The sequence below is a fragment of the Choloepus didactylus genome, chromosome 3 (genome assembly GCF_015220235.1).
Source record: "Choloepus didactylus isolate mChoDid1 chromosome 3, mChoDid1.pri, whole genome shotgun sequence".
Classification (NCBI taxonomy): domain Eukaryota; kingdom Metazoa; phylum Chordata; class Mammalia; order Pilosa; family Megalonychidae; genus Choloepus; species Choloepus didactylus.
The window spans coordinates 100,734,416-100,754,573 of record NC_051309.1 but is presented as its reverse complement, the minus strand read 5'-3'; the positions used below and the strand labels follow the sequence as shown (position 1 = coordinate 100,754,573).

The 20,158-nt window shown below is 35.5% G+C and overlaps 1 protein-coding gene across 3 annotated transcripts in view; it reads right to left on the bottom strand.

Moving 5' to 3' along the window:
• The window catches only part of GRID2 (glutamate ionotropic receptor delta type subunit 2), a 1,659,435-nt gene that overhangs the window by 518,905 nt on the left and 1,120,372 nt on the right, over positions 1 to 20,158 (bottom strand). The window lies entirely within an intron of this gene.

The following is a 20,158-nucleotide window of genomic DNA, read 5'->3' as shown; positions in this document are numbered from 1 at the left end:
TGAGCGGACACCCCCCTTTTCTTGGGAAGTTGTGGTGTTTAGTGAATTTTCTCAGCCACTGGATTATTGCCTTTTGTCTCAGAGCTCTCCTAGTTCTGCTCTTGACTTGACCTGCCCAAATTGCAAGTCTTTGAAGCTTTCTGTATTGGGCTTCTTAGAGTAATTGTTTTAGAAAAAGAAAAAAGGATTAAAAAAAAAAAAAAAAAACAGGGCCCTCCTCAGAGATCTAATGGGTTATTGAAATGCTAAGAGACAAAGCAACCAGGGCCATTAAGGAAAGGTCCACAGGGCAGAGAGATCAGCTTTTCTTCGGGATTTGCATATGCGCCTCAGGGCCTGAGCTCCGGCCTGAGCTCTGCCCTTCCCCCTTCTATGTTCACCAGAACTCCAAAAATCCTCCGCTTTTATTTTGGAGTTTTTTGTGTTGTTTTTTTTCTATGCCTGTCTCCTCTCTGCTGGGCTGGCTGCTCTCAGATTCTCTGGTGTCTGGTCTCCGTCTATCTATGGTTGGAGTTTGGATCAGCAGAATGAGTTTCCGATAAGGGCTGCCACTGCAGTTCTCCCTTCTCCTTCCCAGAGCTGACAGCCCCTCCTCCCACGGGACTGAGCCTGGCAGGGAGGGGCGCGGGTCCCCTGGCCGCAAAAACTTACAGATTTCGCTGATCTCAGCAGTTCCACGTTTTCATGAGTGTTGTATGAAGTATGCCCAAAGTCAGATTGCTCTGTGGTGTCCAGTCCACGCAGTTCCTGGCTTTCTACCTACTTTCCTGGAGGAGTAACTAAAACATACAGCTCACCAGTCTGCCATCTTGCCCCGCTTCTAGCCAGATTATCTCTTAAAGTCTGGAAAGGTGTGTGGCCCTACTGACACCTTGATTTCAGACATCTTGCCTCCAGAATTGTGAGAAAATCAATTTCAGTTGTTTGAAGCTGCCTAGTTTGTGGTAATTTGTTACTGCAGCTTCAGGAAACAAACATGCTCTGCTGTAATCATGTTTGGACCTCCCACAAAACCAAAAATGTTGCACATATAAGGTGTTCAAGAAATTATGTATTGAATGAATGCCACTAAAATATTTATTATTATTATTATTCTTAGATGTAATTGAGCCTTTCTTCTGAGTTATTAAAACTTTTCCAACATTCTAGCACTGGAAAAGAGCAAAGATTCTCATATGTATCCAACTTATCTTCTTATTTTTGCATATTTGATTTATCTGTAAGACTAATCCAGTTTAGTGATTTTGAAATTTTATTGTTTAACTGAATGTCTAATTTGCTCACAGCTCACTAGTTTTTCATTAGCATTAAAACATCTACTTTTGAAAAGTTACAATTTCCTAGCCTTTGTCCTTATAATGTATTAAAATAATTCCATTTAAAAAATAATTTTAGTTATGTATAGTTTTACAAAATTATTCCCATAGTTAAGAATGTAATTACCACCTGCTTCCTTAATTTTCTCCTTCTCCCTATTCTGCCCAAGGGCTTCTAGACCAGTTTTCCAGTTACATTTTGTATTTCTGGTAAGGTAGAGTTACAAATATAGCCATGTCCTCTAGTTAAGCATTTGCCATCACTTTCTCATTTTGGATAAAATGCAGCTACTAACTGGGTTAAAATGGTGTTTTTGCCTTACTGAGATATCACATCCTTTATTTTCTAATTGGTTTTAAGAAATTCTGCCATATAAAGGTCTTTAAGCATTGAAACTTCAATGTATTCCCTTTCATGATAAAAAGATGGAATCTTCAAATAAAATTGTGTTCTGTTTCTGTTTTTTTTTTCTCTAAGATAAATTCATGTCTTTATATAGCTGTTCGGTAAATCATTAGTGTTGCCTGATAAATTATCTGCTCTAAACCAATCACCCTGATGTTATTCTCTTTCCAAAAGATAACAAAAACATTTAGTAGTAACTCCATCTAAAATCCACACCTATGATAGTAACTGAAAATCTCACTCAAGTCATTAGACCCTTGGCATTAATCAACATTCTTCATTATAATGTCCTTTCAACTAACTTACATTTCCTTTAACAGTGTTTTTCAAGCCAACTCCAATTAATTTTGCAATCAAAATTTCACATGGAATTGTCTCTAGTACTTTGCTAGAAATCAAGATGCATTACATCCTTTATTCCACTCTGCTTATTTACTAAAACTGTGAAGTTATAAAAAACCAACCAGCTTTGTTTGGCACAATTTGCTCTCTATTATCCTATCTATTCTATTTATTTCTCATGGCTGTACTTTCCTTTCATAGGTGATTTTAAACCAAGGATAGTGGCATTTTAAAAATATTTTCCCTTTTTGTACTATCTTTTTTCAATTAACAAGATAAGTCAGATTTAAGAAATAAAGAAGTCATTTTTTATTTAGAATATTTATAAAGAATTATATAGATTGAAACAAATTGTTAAAATTAAGGCAAGGGAGTGGCAACTAAACTTAAAGATGGCATGAAAGGTGGGAATTAATGTAAGGGTGACTGGGTTTGGGATTTAATTTAACATTAGCTGGGTCTGATATGCTTCCTCTAATTATCCATTTTAAAAATTCCCATGATGATTTAAAAGAAAAGAAAGATCAACAAAAAACACTACAGAAGCCATAAATCAAGTTAGGCAAAAGATATATGATAAATTCTCAGAATTTCTATTAAATAAATTGATATTGGATATAGATTCAAAAGTGCATACTTCACCTATGTATTCCACATCCCATACTCAAAACCAGAACAGGGCAGGGAAGCCCAAGGAATCCCCTTATATAGCATAATGCATTTGATTATGCTGAATTTAGGCTGAGAGGCTAAATGGATCAGGAAAACAGGAAGCCATGTGGAACAACGTGAGAACTATCTTCATTCATAGCCATAGCTCTTATCCAGGTCTACTACCTGCTGCTTCCTTAGTTTCTCTCTTTCTAAAAATATTCAGAAATTACTAATCAAAGCAGGTTAAGGAAGTAAAGAGGCTAGATGATAATGTTTTTTTATTTTGGAAGACTTAGTCATTAAGCGGTAAGTGGGCTAAAAAAAAAAGGCAGTGGTGTCTGCCATAAAGCTGGTGTTCAAATAACGTTCTGTCTTAATTACATCAATTAAGTTTAGTGTATCTCAGGACCAAAAAACTTATATAAGTGGAATGCTTACTAAGCATGGCAAATTTAATTAATTGTTGAACATAACAATATGGTCTTTACCTTTAGATATGAGAAAGAGAAGCCGACCACAGCAAAGTGGATTGTAGGGGAAGCTCCTTTTAATCTCTTCAGAGAAGAAGATATCAAGAAGTAATTCTTTTGGTGGTTTGATTTCATTACTGTACCACAATTTTTCACACCTGTCTGTATCTGTGCCCTTTGGTAGTGTTTTCCCTCACAGATTCTAGGCTTGACTATATTAATTGTTTGGCCAATGGGACAATAGCAGACAATGCAAGCAGAAGCTAAAAGGTATAGACATAGTTCAATTTTCTCTCTCGGATCCTTGACAACACCATGAGAACATGACTGGACTAGACTGCTGTAGAGATGTGGGAGATCCATCAAGGAGAGTGAATTATGCCAGTTTAGGAAATCCTAAATTGGCTCTCAGTGGACTTGCCACTGGTCTCCAGATGATAAGCAAGCCCAGCTGAGATGAACCAAGCCTGATCCACATCAGCAGACTCAACCATCCAACCTGTAGATTCATAAGAAATAATAAATGGAAGTTGTTTTACTTTATTAATTTAGGAATGCTTTCTCAAATAGCATTGTCATGGCCATAGCTAATTCCCAAATATTAAGTATAGTAAATATAAACCAGATATCAAAATCTGAAAATAGCACAAAAGAAAACTGAACTCTGTATGTAAGAGTACCAAATTAATAATAGTAGTACACTGAATCCAACATTAATTTTAAAAATTATACTGTTATCGAACCATCCAGACATGGTTCATTCATAAATCCAAGGGGAAAATCTTATCTAAGTAGATGCCAACATAAAATTTGATACAATGTAATTAAAGTTTTATTTAAAATTTCAACACATACTAGAAGTATAATTTTTTAACTACTAAAATGCACCAATTTCAAAGGAATGATCATCATTAGCTAAAGTGATTCCCATTAAAATTAGAAACAAGACAAGAGAGGATTTTTTTTACTATTATTTAATATTGTAAGTGTAAAATTTAATAATGCTAGATGAGAAAACCAGATAAGAGCAAATACTAAAAATAGGATCCTAAGTTATCATTACTTTTCGAGGATATAATTGCCTACTTGGCATAATCTGAAATATTTTGAAGAAAATTGACCTAAAAATTGTAAGCCTAATGAAAATATCTTAATGAGTTTTAGGTAATATCATTGCATAATTCTAAAAGTCCTCTAGAATAAAAATGCATAATAATGAATTAATATTTTGAAAAAGTAGAAAAATTACCTCATCAGGATACAATTTATCATTATGCTTTTATAATAAAAAGTTTGTATTGTGCATATCAAAACAGATGGATCAAGAAAACAAAATAGAGCAAACACAAACTCATAATTTTAGTGTATGAAAATATGGGAAATAATAGATTACTTAATAAATGATATTTGAACTAAGATTTGAAAAATAATAGGTTCCAATTTCACACCTATACTAAACATAATCCAGGTGTTTTAAATATTTAAGGGAAAAAATTAAATATAAAATTAGATTTCTAAGTATGAAAGCTAGAGCTGAAACCACAAAGAGAAAGATTTATAAGTTGATTACCTTAATAATTAAAAATTTTTGATATCACAAAAAACAGCATATGAAGAATTTAAAGACAAATGGCAAATTTAGCATAAATATTTTCAACATATATGGCATACAGAATATTTTATTTTTAATGTATAAAGACCTCTTTCAAAGCAATAAGAAAAATATGCATAAATAGCCAAAGAATTAACTTGCAAAATATTCCACACTAGTAATCAAAGGAATATAAATTAAAATAACATTGTCATACCCTTTTAACCTATTAATTGCTAAAACTTAAAAATGATAATACTGTTTTGATGTGAGCTGAGAAAAGAGGGGTTCTTATTCTTTGCTAGTCGGAGAATAAATTTTTGTAGCTTATACAGAGGGAAAATGGTCACCTGATATCAAAAAACATTAAAATTAGAAAATCATTTGATTCTAAAAATCCAGAACTAAAAGTATAATTTTAAAATAATTTATTATAGATCATAAAATATATGAATACAGATATTCAACATTGCTTTTGTTAATGAAAATTTGGAATAAACCTCAATCTTAATATTATAGAATTAGAGCCAAATAAAATATGGTGCACCCATATAATGAAAGGCCATAATCTTTTAAAACATAAACATGAGACACACACATACCTATTTATTATCATGAAAAATGTTCATATCATGCTGCTAAATTAAAGAAAGCTAATTGCAAAATGATATGAACAGATTGACCCCATTGCTCAAAAAATATGCACAAAGATATGCACCATTTTCAGGTCTAGTCTTTAAAGGGATTTGCAGCTTTCACTTCCTGCCTCTTGGAACACTTGCTCTTGGAACATGACCTTTAGGAACCCTGCTGTCTTGCTGCGAGAAGACAAGCCACAGAAACAGACTTCATGTAGATTGTTCAGCAGACAGCCCTACCAAAGCTCCCCACCAAAATTCAGCAACAACTGTCAGCTATGTAAATGATCCACTTTGGACATTCAAGATGAATAAAGCTCCCAGTTAACTGCAGCCACAGCAGATAACATATAGAGTGGAAAAACCACCCACTGAGGCCATTCAATTCATAGAACTATGAGAATCAGTATTATGGCTATTGTTTTAAACTACTAAATGTTGGGCTACTTTGTTACACAACATTAAAAAACTGAAACAGTCTGGGTCCAGGAATAAGAATGTTGATGACAGAAAGCAAAGACCACTCACTACCCCCATGCTATCCTCATGTGGTATGTTCAAGAAATAAAACTTCATTGTGTTAAGCCATTGAGGTTTGGTGGCATTGGTTACAAAAGAATAACCTAGCCTATCCTGACTGATAAATATAATGTTGACCAGTGTTCCAGTTTGCTAATGCTGCTGGAATGCAAAACACCAGAAATGGATAGGCTTTTATAAAGGGGGTTTATCTGGTTACGCAGTTACAGTCTTAAGGCCGTAAAGTGTCTAATAGTGCATCAACAATAGGGTACCTTCACTGGAGGATGGCCAATGGTGTCTGGAAAACCTCTGTTAGCTCAGAAGGCACGTGGTTGGCGTATGCTCCAGAATTGTGGTTTCAAAATGGCTTTCTCCCAGGATGTTCCTCTCTAGGCAGCAGCATCTCTTCAAACTGTTACTCAGTTGCTCTTGGTGCGTTGTACCCTCTTAGCTTCTCAGGAGCAAAAGACTGCTTTCAAAATGTCTCTGTAAGCTGCAGCTCCTCTCTCAGCTCTTGCGCATTCTTCACAGGGTCCCTCTTGGCTGTAGCAAGCTCATTCCTTCTGTCTGAGCTTATATATTACTCTAATCAAGACCTATGCTGAATGGGTGTGGCCAAACCTCCATGGAAATTATCTAATCAGTTATCACCTACACTTGGGTGGGTCGCATCTCCATGGAAACAGCGAATCAAGGAATTACAATCTAATCAACATTAATATGTCTGTCCACACAAGATTGCATCAAAGATAATGGCATTTTCAGGGAAATAATACATTCAAACCAGCACAATCAGAAAAAAAAAAAGTGTTTGTTTGGAAATAGAAAAATAAGCTCAGTTTCATACATCCAAGGAACAACCAACTAAAAATATCAGGTACATATTGGTGCCCTGAGGACAGGAAATCCAGTGTCATATCATAGGTTTTTATTAAAGATGCATAAATGTATGAACTGCATACATAAAAGGAGAATGAATCATCTGAACTCTACAACTATTTTAGTGCAGTTTAAGTTCACATTAATACATTGGAAGTCTTGACTTTTGAAATATGAATCATTTTTACAACTGTACCAAATAATGGTACAGAGAATGATAAAGAATAATATCTGTTCTTGGGAGACATTCAGACTTCTGTAATTCATAATTATTCAATTTTTTTAAGTGATTTACGACTTCTTATCAAGCTTCATTTTGTAGTCAGTCCTTCGTGCAGACTGAAGATTCTGTCATTCAGCATATGTGGTATTGCTCTCAACATCATATGAACTAAAGATTTGATCAGTATGGCATTTATAATTTGTATGCTTCAATAACTAGTCAGTTTAATGTCTAAACAGCATAAAATTCTTCAAGTAATTACTGTAAATTAGATCATAAACAGATTAAAGAACACTAAATATGGATTCCTAGTAAGAGCTGAGTTCAGAAAGAACAAGTTATGCCAAATAACCTCACTTAAGTAAATGGAGTCACTGGACTGGTAGATCTTGGAACTGAAAATAACACTTTATATTTTATATCAGTCCTCCATTCTCCACAGCTCTGGAAAGATCATCAAACTTGCAAAGTTTGAAATAAATACTTTAGGGATTAAATGTGTTGACAATTAAAAAGTACCTAGTACATGACTGAAGAATGGAATGGTATACTGTGGTGTATGCATACAGTGGAACATTGAGCAACTATGAGAAGGAGTGAAGCTGTGAGACACACAACGAGATGAATGGATCCTGTACACAGTATTTGAGTGAAGTACACCAGAAATAAAGGCAAACACTTAAATGCCTCACCAATATGGACTAACTACAATGTGTAAACTCAGAATTGAATTTTAGAACATTGCCTAACATGGACATAATTATTGTAATAGTCCCTAGATTGTAAGCTCTTACAGCAGTTAACTCTATTCCTGAATTGTAAGGCCTATCTCTAAACTTTGAGATGCTGATCCCTTAGTGTATAACCTGATTGGTTTCTGGAACAATGCGTATCTCTGAGACACCTGAAACTCAGAGCTAGAGCTCGGCAGATATGAATGTCAATATTAGTGCATACGGCCACTGTTAAAAAAAAAAATGCTGAAAAAGAGCCCAGACTTCAATTAGTGATATGAATGAAGCAGGTCTGGTTAAGACCAGGGCAAACTGGGCCAAAGGGTAAAGGTCGAAACTGACTGTGTTTTAAAACTTCAACTTCCATAAGAGACCAAGGGAAGAGATGTCTAGTTGGTACAGGATCTATATTTTCTAAACAGTACAACTCTACATTCAGTTTGTACAAACACAACAATTACATGGAACTTGGAATAGGAAGTGAGATAAGGTAGGTTAGTATAGGCTAGAGTGAAATAGTGACACATTCCAAAGTAATTTGGGCAGATAATAAAGAGTATATTTACAGCCTTCCCCCCCCAGCCCCGGGGAGCTGGGGGAAGGTGCAGAGGTGTTGGACTTCCTCACTTGGACTGGTGTTGATGTTCTCACAAACATTGGGACTGGCGGTTTGATGTGCTGAGCCCTTGATCATGGGACTTGCCCTTATGAAGCTTGTTACTGCAAAGGAGAGGCTAAACTTGCATATAATTGTGCCTAAGAGTCTCCCCCTGAGTACCTCTTTGTTGCTCAGATGTGGCCCTCTCTCTCTCTAACTCCCCCCTACATGGGACCTGACTCCAAGGGGTGTAAATCTCCCTGGCAATGCAGGATATGACTTCTGGGGATGAATCTGGACCTGGCATCGTGAGACCGAGAGTATCTTCTTGACCAAAAGGGGGATGCAAAATGAGACGAAATAGTTTCAGTGGCTCAGACATTTCAAATGGAGTCAAGAGGTCACTCTGGTGAACATTCTTATGCACTATATAGATAACACCTCTTCGGTTTTAATGTATTGGAATAGCTAGAAGTAAATACCTGAAACTACAAAACTCCAACCCAACAGTCTGGACTCCTGAAGACAATTATATAATAATGTAGATTACAAGGGGTGACAATGTGATTGTGAAAGCCTTGTGGATCACATCCCCTTTATCTAGTGTATGGATGGATGAGTAGAAAAATGGGGATAAAAACTAAATGACAATAGGGTGGGATGGGGGGGATGGTTTGGGTGTTCTTTTTTCACTTTTATTTTTTATTCTTATTCTGATTCTTTCTGATGTAAGGAAAATGTTCAAAAATAGATTGTGGTGATGAATGCATAACTATATGATCATACTATGAACTGTTGATTGTATACCATGGATGATTGTATGGTATGTGAATATATTTCAATAAAACTGAACTTAAAAGCAAAAAGCAAAAAAAGGAAAAACAAACAAAACAAAAAAAAGTACCTAGTACAGTGCCAGCTATATTTAAGCACTTATATGAAAACATGAAGAAACAGAAATAACTCAGTCATATTGATTTCAAATCTTCACAATAGCATAGAGTGTAATCACAAGTGCTGGAGAAGATGTGGAGAGAGAGATATGTGGCTTCAGTGGGGAGGTGAAATGGTGCAGCCCTCTGGAGGGCAGTGTGGTGGATCCACTGGAAGCTGGGTATAGGGTTGCCATATGATCCTGCAACACAGTTATTTGGTATATACTTGGAGGAACTGAAAGCAGGGATGCAAATAAGCATTTTCATGCTGGTGTTTATGGTGGCAGTATTCGTGATTTTCAATGGATGGAAGTGACCTAAGTGTACATAGATAGTTAATGGAAGGGCGAACAGTGGTGTACACTTAAAATGGAGTATTGAGTGTCTGCAAGAAGGAATGAGGTTGTGAGGCATGCAGCTAGTTGAATGAAACTTGAAGACATTGTGTTCAGTGAAATAAACCAGAAACAAAAGGACAAATATTGTAAGTTCTCTCTTATATAAATTAACTATAATGTACAAATGCTGAGAATTGAATTTGAGAGCATAGGTTATCAGGGGATTGAACATGGGCACAGATTGGGCAATCTATTATGCAATAGGAGTATAGAATGTTCAATACAGCTTACTTTAAGTTCCTAGATTTTAAGCTCTTACAGCAGTCACATCGATTCCTGAGTTTTAACTGTTACTTAAGAGATGTTTATTTGGTACAACATTTTTATTCTCTGTAGCACACCATCTAATTTAACCTGTATGGTCAGTCTTTTTAAACAACATAATTACATGGAGCCTAGAATAGGGAATGAGATCTTGTTATTCTGTACAGGTTAATGTAATATCCCAATACAGCCCAGAGTATTTTGGGCAGAAAATAAAAAAAAAAAAAATATTTGCAAAGTCCCCTTGAAGGACTGGGGAAACGTGGAAAATTTAAACTTCCACGCCTGGGGAATTCCTGATATTCTCGCAAGCACTAGGGACTCTCAATTTAATAAGTCAAGCCCTTTATCTTGGGGCTTCCACTTATGAAACTAATTCTGAAAAGGAGATGCTAAGGCTACTTATAATTATGTCTAAGAATCACCCCCAGATAACCTCTTTTGTTGCTCAGATGTAGCTCCTGTCTCCCAGCCAACTCTGCAAATAAACTCACTACCCTCCCCTCCTATGGGGAACATGACTCTCAGGGGTGTAAGTCTCCCTGGCAACATTGGACATAATTCCCAGGGATGACCCTGGTCCTGGCATCATGGGATTGAGAATGCCTTCTTAACCAAAAGGGAGAAAAAGAAATGAAACAAAATAAAGTTTCAGTGGCTAAGAAATTTCAAATAGAGTTGATAGAGGTCAGTCTGGAGGTTATTCTTCTGTATTATATAGGTATTCCTTTTTAGTTTCTAGTGTATCAGAATAGCTGGAAGGTAATACCTGAATCTGTTGAGCTGCAGTCCAGTAGACTTGATTCTTATGATGATTTCATAACTATATAGATTTTATCATAGGCCCACGTAATTGTGAAAATCTTGTGACTGACACTCCCTTTATCCAGTATATGGGCACATGAGTAATAAAGTAAGGACAAAAATATATATAAATAATAGGGTGAAATAAAGCATAGGGGATGTTTTGGGTGTTCTTTTTATTTTTATTTTTATTTTTTTCTGTATTTTGGAGTAATGAATATGTTCTAAAATTGATTGTGGTGGTGAATGCACAACTTTATGAAGATACTGTGAACCATTGATTGTATACTTTCATTGGATTATATGGTGTGTGAATATATCTCAATAAAATTGTATTTAAAAACAAAGAAGCAGCTGGAAAAAAAAAACTTATAGAGTGTAATCAAAGTTGATAGGTGCCTTGTCATCCACATAGAATGCAAGTTATCCTCTTTACTTCTAAAGCAGGAAGCCAAATGTAACTGAGTAGTTCTGCTTTCCCATGGTTATCTGTTAATATGTTACCCTCAGCCCCAAGCAGCAGATTTTCCTCTTTTTATTTTTCTTAATCCCCTTTGATTTTAAACTCAGACAACTTTCTTAGGTGTCTATATTATTCTTCTGTTTATATGCCACTACTTCCATCATTTTACATGGACATCAACAAGCTTCCCCAGTCAGCTGCTCTGATCTCTTTAGATATCCCGACATTTTCTTCTTCATCAACACCATCTGTGATTGTATGGTGTGAAGTCCATTTCTCAGAGCCTTCCTCTCCTTTTGTGGCATTTGCACTTGATTAATACCTAAACTCCTTACCATCCTTTCTCAAAGTTTTACAAAATGTAACATCTAGCAGTTTTTGACTCTGTATACTACTTCTTTAAACAAGAATATGTGCATCTCGTCTTTAGTCTCAGGTGGCTCCCTAAAGTGTATCTTACCATTGCAACATTTCTGCTCAACTCCCCTTTGAACCTCACCTGACACATACAGTATCATGTTTTTGTGGTTTCCGCATGTAGCTCTTTACAACTCTGCTTATTTTGCCCTTCTTGTCTACTTCTTTTGAACACAACATGTCCATGCAACTCATACTCAAATTCTGTCAAAGTGACTGGAATAGAGTCTCAGGGAAGTAAGATTAGAAATAGGGTAGCTGATTAACCTTTAATCCAAACATCTGCATCATATGCACTCTGGTCCAAGAATATTTTTTACGGCAACAACAAATATGATCTTTCTCTTTATGAATCCATTTCCTTCATTACATTTTTATCATCCTTGTATGGGGGGGGGTATTCTGATGCCTATAGAGAAAATATTTCTAGAGTGAAATTAAATGCATCAGGTCATATAGCTAGTTATTTGCTATTAACAGTCAGCAAAGCATAGGGCTCTGTAGTCAAATTGCCTGGGTTATATTCCAGGTGAACCACTTAATAGTTGTGCAAACCTGGGCAGATTACTTAACTCCTCAACTGACTACATTTCCTTATCCATAAATTGAGGATAATGATAGAAACACATTCATAAAACTGCTATAAAATTTAAATAAGTTGATATGTATAAAGTTCTAGAGCATGAACTTTATACATATTATACTGGCATATGATGAGTCCTATATCACCTAACAAATATACTTGGCTTGGAAAGGTAGCATGCAGCTACAGAAAGACTGCAAGCTTCAAAATGGTAGAATGAGTCTTCCCCAGACTTGCTACTTATCAGCTGTATGGCCTCAGGAAATGATCTCATATTTAAGCTTCCTTTTCTTTTCTGTAAAATGGTGATGAAAGTATCAATATCAAGGGATTGATGTGAGAATGAGAGCATAGTATAAAGGACTGAATTTAAAATATGGGGCTATGCTATGCACTGCTTGTGGTAGAGTGTATTATGTGCCCCAGAAAACATGATCCTAATCATACTCTGCATTTCTAATGGTGTAAACCAATTTCTCAATAGGACCCTTTGAAGATGTATTATCAGTTCAGGTGTGGACTGATTTCTGTATAGGAATCTTTTAAGATCCTATTTAAGTAAGGCTCAACTGAATAGAGTAGGTCTTAATCCACAGTACTGGAGGTCTTATACAGAGAAGTCAGAGAAAGACAGGAAGAAACCAAGGACATTGGCATGTGATGGAGGACCGACATCACCAGAACACTACCAAACCCGATAGCACAATCTTTTAATGCCTTGATTTGGGACTTCTGGCCTCTAAAACCATGATCCAGTAAATTCTTGTTGTTTAAGCCAACCCACTGTGTGGCACTGGTCATAGTAGCATGGCAAACTAAAACACTGCTCCAGTGGGAGCTGTTATTGTTAATAAGACTCTCCTGCCCTCTAGGAACTTATAACATGTTTGGAAAGCAGCGGGCAGTCATGCTTAAGAGTTTTTCTCTGAAGTCTGATAAGATTTAGGCTTGAATTCTGGCTCTGATCCTTACTAGTGATGTAAACTTGACCAAGTTACTTGAACTCCCTGAGTGTTCCTATCCTTATCTATGAAATAGATATTCACAAAATCACATTATGACAACTCAATGAAATTATGTAAATAAAGAGTATAGCACAATACCTGGAGTGTTGTAGTTGCTCTCTCTATTAGCATTGAAGTGATTCCATTGTCATTGAATAAATTTCTAACTATAATTTACAAATTTGTTTACAAGGAGAAAATTTAATGGATAATGGACAAAAAAATTCTGATCTGCTTGACAGTTATATTTCCAATTGTAAATGAATAAAACAGAATTGTATTGTATATATCAACCTCTTGTGAATATCAGTAGCCTCAAACTGTCTTAAAAAGTTGTAGATCAGAGGCTGGAATTTGTGACTAGTGTCTGTGGGCTATTGCTCTGTAAGACTCTATTGGGTGGCCAGTCGGATTTCCTAGAAAACTCTATTTTAATAAACTAAAGAAGTGCATCAGCAAGAAGGAAGAGTAAAGTATATGGAGGCATTTCATAGATTTTTTAAAAATTATAAATATTAATTATGGGTTGGAATTATTTCAAGAATGTCTGGGATCTGAACTCTGGATCTGCCAATTCCCAGGTATGAGACCTTATGCTCAGCTTCCTAGTCTTTAAAAATGGTGTCTTATCCCCTAACTTACAGGACTGTTATGAAGATGTAATGATAGGGTATGTGAAACAACTTGTATGTACGTGTCACCTAGTAAATACTCAAACAATATTTATTCCCACACCATTTTTTAATTCCTCCCATCCACCTCTCAAGCTCTTTGCTGGTTACCATACAGAATTATCTGTGAAGATTGAATCCAACTCTGCTTCTTATATCCTGAATAAAGTTTACTGACTTTGAACTCTGTGATGATGCCAGTTCTTCATATTCTATTTACCATCTTCCCCAACAGTCGACGCCATTCTTGGAAGGACCCGACTGATAGAAAGAAAACAATGGGACCTGTAAGTTCTTCAGGGCTGCTAAAACACGAGTTCTGTGGAGGCAACTGGGAAGAGAAGAGGCTGGATATGGAAATGATGAAGAAAGAAAAAATGAAGGATTTTAAGTTCATCCTTTGCGCTGCCAGCAGTGAATAGAAAGTTGGGTGTTTTTACAGAATATAAAAGACTTGGATGCATACTTTAGAAAGATTACTAGAGGCAGTAAGAACAGAAGATTCATTTGATGAACGGGTTCAGAATTTTGTAAGGTTTTTTTTCCTGTCTTCTTTCTCCCTCTTCTTCCTCACGGCATCATACTGAACCTTTTTCTGGATCCCTCCCCATCAGGAACTGTCATGTTATCATTTCAGTCTCAGTTTGATCTTCACTCCTCTGTCACTCTCTAAATCACATTTCCCAAAGGAAAAAGAAGACTATCAGAACAATGTAGTGATTTCACACTTTTCAAATTTACTCATATTGAATTTATTTTAAAAATGTGTCAAAAGCCTCTTCATAAATAGTGCTTCCTTTTGAAAGAATTTATTAGAGTTATAAATGATAGGTCTTTACAGAAGATTTTCTTCATTTAGTTTCAGGTAGGCTGTCCTGAAGGGATTCTATTATTAAACATTTGTTTGACTACACTAATCTGATGAACTTAAAAATCAGAAAAGTAAAAGAAATGACAAATAAAGGTCAAGAAAAATGGCAAGGAGGAAGAGAATTTTATAGGAGAATTAGAATGACTTAGTTCCATTGCAATAATAATTCGATTTATATTAGTGTATGCCATATTAAGAAATCTACAGTAATTTAACCACCAACACTCATAAAACAGGATAATTTTAGCTATTATATGAATTATATATATAATTATGACATGACTTTCATAATATTAATAGTGTATACTTACTAAATGACTTGTGGAACACTCAAATGTTACAAAAGAACAATGTTATAATAGCATGCTTTTTAAAAATAAAATGAATAGCATCCTTCCATGATTTTTTAATGCATACATTAGTTCAACAAATATGTTTTGATCTTCTACTCTGAGTCAGGAACTGAGCAGAGTCTTGGTCAAAGCAAAAACAGCTTCTGCTCTATGAAGCTTACTGCATACTAGGGAAAAATAGGCAGCAATGAAATAACCAAATTTTTTTCATTGCATACAATGGTAAGTGGCATAAAGGATATGAACCAGGTACTGTGAAAGCGTTTCACAGAGGAGTCTATTTGACCACTGAGTAACCAGGTCCTGGCCACATGCATTTTGACCGGGAGCTGACCCTGAGTGTTTGCCTGCTCTCCCATTGGCACCTTTCTTGATCTGGCCTCTCCTACCACCACCAAGTCTGTTGTAGATTGAGTAGTGTTCCCCATAAAGACATGCTCAAATTCTAACCCTGGACCTATGAATGCAAACTTATTTGTAAATAGGATTTTTGAAAATGTGACTAGTTAAGAGGGGGCCAAATTGGATTAGAGAGGATCGTAATCAATATGACTAGTGTCCTTACAAGGAGAAAAAAATTGGACACAATTAGAGAAACAGCCAGAAAAACAGCCATGCGACAGAAGGCAAAGATTGATTTATGCCACAAACCAAGATGCATAATAGATTGCCGGCAACCCACCAGAAGACAAGGGGTTGGCTTGGAAACAGATTCTGAACCTTGAAAGGAAACTTGGCCCTGCTGAAGCCTTGATTTCAGCCCTCTATCTTCCAGCACTGGGAGTCAATAGGTTTCTCTTGTTTTAAGGCATGTAGTATGTGGTACTTAATGCAGCCCTGGCATACTAAGACACTGGCCAAGTTATGAAAATTTCTCATGTTTTTAAAATAAATTCCAATAACATTTGATCCTCTATTGAAATAAAGCCCTCTGTTCATTTAGAATGTTTTTCCTAGAAACCCTTTAATTTCTATGATGTCTCAGGATGCTAATATACCAATCTTGAGTCATTTCCTGAAGATCTTTAGGCACTCCTTTAAACAAATGTATCTATCTTCCTCTTCACAAGACATAAAATGCTCTTCATACTACATGTGTCTCACATGCCACTTACCCAAGACTTCCCAAGTGTAACCACACACTAGATTATGAGCATTTTCCACTCCACATGTTCTCTTTAAAGAAGCATAAAACATTTTAATATCCCCTCCTACTCATATTATTTTCTTGAATTTATTTATTCATTATAAATAATGTATAACATTGGTCTAAATTTTCTGAGTTTAAGCTATAGAGAAGATATTTTTATATCTTGTTTTTGTAATTGCATTTTAAACAAAGTACAGTGTTTGAAATAGCCCTGCTCTGGAACACACAGAATTGGAAGCTCATTCTAATCAGCAACTACACACTTGGGTGACCCTTAGTCAAGGCTTATACTTTATCTGGGCCTCAATTTCCTTCTGTATAAAATGAAAGAGTTTCAATAGGGACCCATTATGACTCTTCCATCTTTAACGTTCTGTTTTTCTAGAATGTGCAAAATTCTGCTAAATTCTACGGGGATAGATAGGGCTAATGATTGAGGTTTTTTTCTTTTTTTTTTTTTTTTTCATAATGTTCTCTGCTTATTTGAGAATACGATCCTTATAATTTTTAGGAATGGAATAGAATAATGAAATTTAGAAAATATTCAGAAAAATAACAAAAATATTAACCATTTCATCCAAGCACTACACTGATGTCAAATGTAAAAAATAAAAATAAAAAAATTGTGTGTTTTAGTTTCCTGGTTACTAAAACAAATACCATGCAATGGGTTGGCTTAAGTGATGGGAATTTGTTGGCTCAGAGTTTTGAGGTGAAGAGGAGTCCAAAATCAAGGTGTCATCAAGGCAATGCTTTCTCCCGAAAGGCTGTGGTATTCTGGGGCTGGCTGCTGTTGATTCTTAGTCCTTGTTTTGTTCTGTCACACAGCAATGCATATAGTGCCTCTCCTCTTCTGGGTTCTTTGCCTTCCAGCTTCTGGATGCTCTGGGAGTTTTCTCTCTGTATGTCTTAATTTCATTCTTATAAAGGACTCCAGTAATAGGGTTAGGATACATTCTGTTTCAGTTATCCACACCTTAACTATAATAATATCTTCAAAAGGTCCTATCTGCAATGGGCTCACACCCACAGGAATGGATTAAGAACATGTTTTTCTGGTGTACATAGCCCAAAGCCATCAGAATGTGTTTATGTGTATATCATATGAATATCAGTTTTGTGTTCCCTCTTGAGATTATTAAGTTGAAGAGAGAGGCTTAGACAGCCCATTTATGGATAGCTACAAGTAATGGAGTAGCAGACTACATAATGAAATAAACTTAGAGATAAGATCTATTCATTTTCATGTGAAAAAGATGATCTACGTGACACCCTCATATAATTTTCACATTTTATAATGAAGTGCTTGTGTGAATGCACAGCTGTGTATATAAAGAAATATTAGTATTGTCTTTGAGCTCTGACAATTATTCCTCTCCGGCAAAACTGAATGCATTCATCAAGGGACGGTACAAATGGAATTTACATTTAGAGACAGCCTTACCTACAACAGAGCAGTGTGTTCATGCTAATTAACTAACTAATCTTTTACCAGTCAAGAAGGCAGGTCCCTGCCTGAGTCTAATGATTGTTTGTTCGTTATTGTCCATTCTGTGCATCTTTCCATGTAGATCTGATCTTTTAATTTTTTTGTGAACACATATAAGGAATAAATGATTAATTTTACTGATTTATAAAAACAAGCATGTTTTCCTGTTTTCTTGGATCTATTTCCTTAGACTATTTTTTTCTTGCATCAGGATTTGGAAGCAAGGGAATTCCTTTCTGGTCGTGATTAGTCTTCAGTATTCAGTCTTGTTGCAGAGTCCTGAGCAGAGGCCCAGGGAAACGATTATTACCCCATGCCTTTTTGGGGAATAGTTTATGAGAAACAACATTCTGGAAACCCAAGAGGTGCCATCAACACAGTCTGGGGTCTCATAGTCAGAAGAATAATTTCCAGGAAGATAATTCCAGGTGATGTTCATCCATTTTCTAAAGCACAGATGAGAGCTATGAGCCCAACAGCATTCATTATGATTTAAACACTTGGCTTCAGACATTTTCATTGACTTTGTTGACACTAACTATAAATTATTCATTTTATTTGCACTTCATTGCACTTCTAACATGTAATCATGATTTACAAATTCAAATCCAAATTTAGAAAGCTCATCTTTACACCTATATATATGTTTCACATTCATATTGAATTCAAACTGATGTTGCTATCTCTTTTGTTTAATAGGGTGTAGAACAGAATTAACCAGATATTGGCCTCAATAACATGTTATAAAATGGATAATGTTTTTTTTCCAGCATATTTTTAACCTGTATTGTATCAAATAATTTTTTGGCAAACAAAAATGCCAATCCTCAGAAATGATTTCTCAACAAGTCTTTTTGCTTTTACAAAAATTTTAATCAAATTAAATATCAAATTTTCTGGGTTTTGGATTTAAACATTTCATAACTATATAGACTAAGATTACTATGGCATGTGAAATCTCCAAAACTGTGCTCCCCAAGACTGTGGCTGACCTACATTTTAGAAATAAGAAATTGGAAAAGGCCTCCAAAGCATAGATTTTTAATGCTGTCCATTGCAGAGATAAGCTTTTATTTTTTAAACACAGAGACAGTATGTGTAATTTAAGTGGCAAGTTCTGGAGCTAGACTGCCTGGGACTGCATCCAGCTCTTTTTACTAATTTGGTGACCACAGGTAGGTCACAAAATATATTTTGCCTCAATTTCCTTATCTGTAAAGTAAGAATTGTAATAGTACCTACTTTACAGGGTTACTAATTAGAAACAAATTAGTACGGAAAATGGTAAAATGAGTACTTGGCATACACTGAGCTCAATATAAGTGTTTTTTTTTTTAAATTATAATTACTGTTGTTATTGCTATCCTAGCATTGTTCTCAAGGTAAATGCCAGAAACTACGATGAAAATTTAGTATAAAAAGAATAAAGTTTTTTAACCACCTCTTAGAGGGGGGGATACCTCTGTTATTTCTGCAGAACTAACAAAGCAAAAAATATTGTCTGCTATCATCTGCTACTATAGTTGTATTATTCCAAGAGCTATATTTCATCCACACAAATTATGAAATGGAAAATTGCAATAAAAATTTGTTTCAATATACTTACAAAAATATGAAAGGAAAAGGGCTATCAATTATTATTTACCAATTATGTATAAATAAATAATTTAACAATGATTAATTACCAACTATCAAGAAAAATTAGTAAAGATGTCTAAATGTTTTAAATATTTAGTACTAAAAAAGTGATTGATTTTTTTTTAAAACTTGGGACATATACTAAGAATATATAACATTAGTCCAACTTCACACTATAGTGTGAGAGTTGGATTCTATTCTTGAGGCCATCCATCTAGAAGGATGGAGGTGGTGTGAAGGAAGCAGAAAGCTAGTGGAAAGCCATTGTGCAAGTGGTGCGGAAGCCAGTGAAGGGCCTAAAAAGGAAGTTCAGTACCACGGACAGCTCAGATATAGCTGTGGTGGCTGGAGGAAGAGCCGGGCACTGCGCTATGAACAGTCATGGGGTGAATCCCTGAGAGGTCCAGGGAAGAAAACGTGGGGGGCAAACACACCAACACCAGCTCAGTAAGCTCACTACAGGAGTATTATTTATCAAAACTTAGCAACTCCTATTTTTGAATGATTAAACAGAACAGTAAAGAGGTTTGACAGGTTCGTAACATTTTAACATTTATCCAAGACTTATCCCAGTCTACTCAAATCTCTCTGACATTAATATACTGAAAATATGTTGAGATAAGATTCTCTTAGGAAAGTTCAATTATTTCCAGGTTTCAGATAAAGCCACAACATTGAAAACTGCAGGTTTCGAATGAGTTAGGAAAAATATTTTACCCTAAAAAATAACTAATTTTCATGTTCA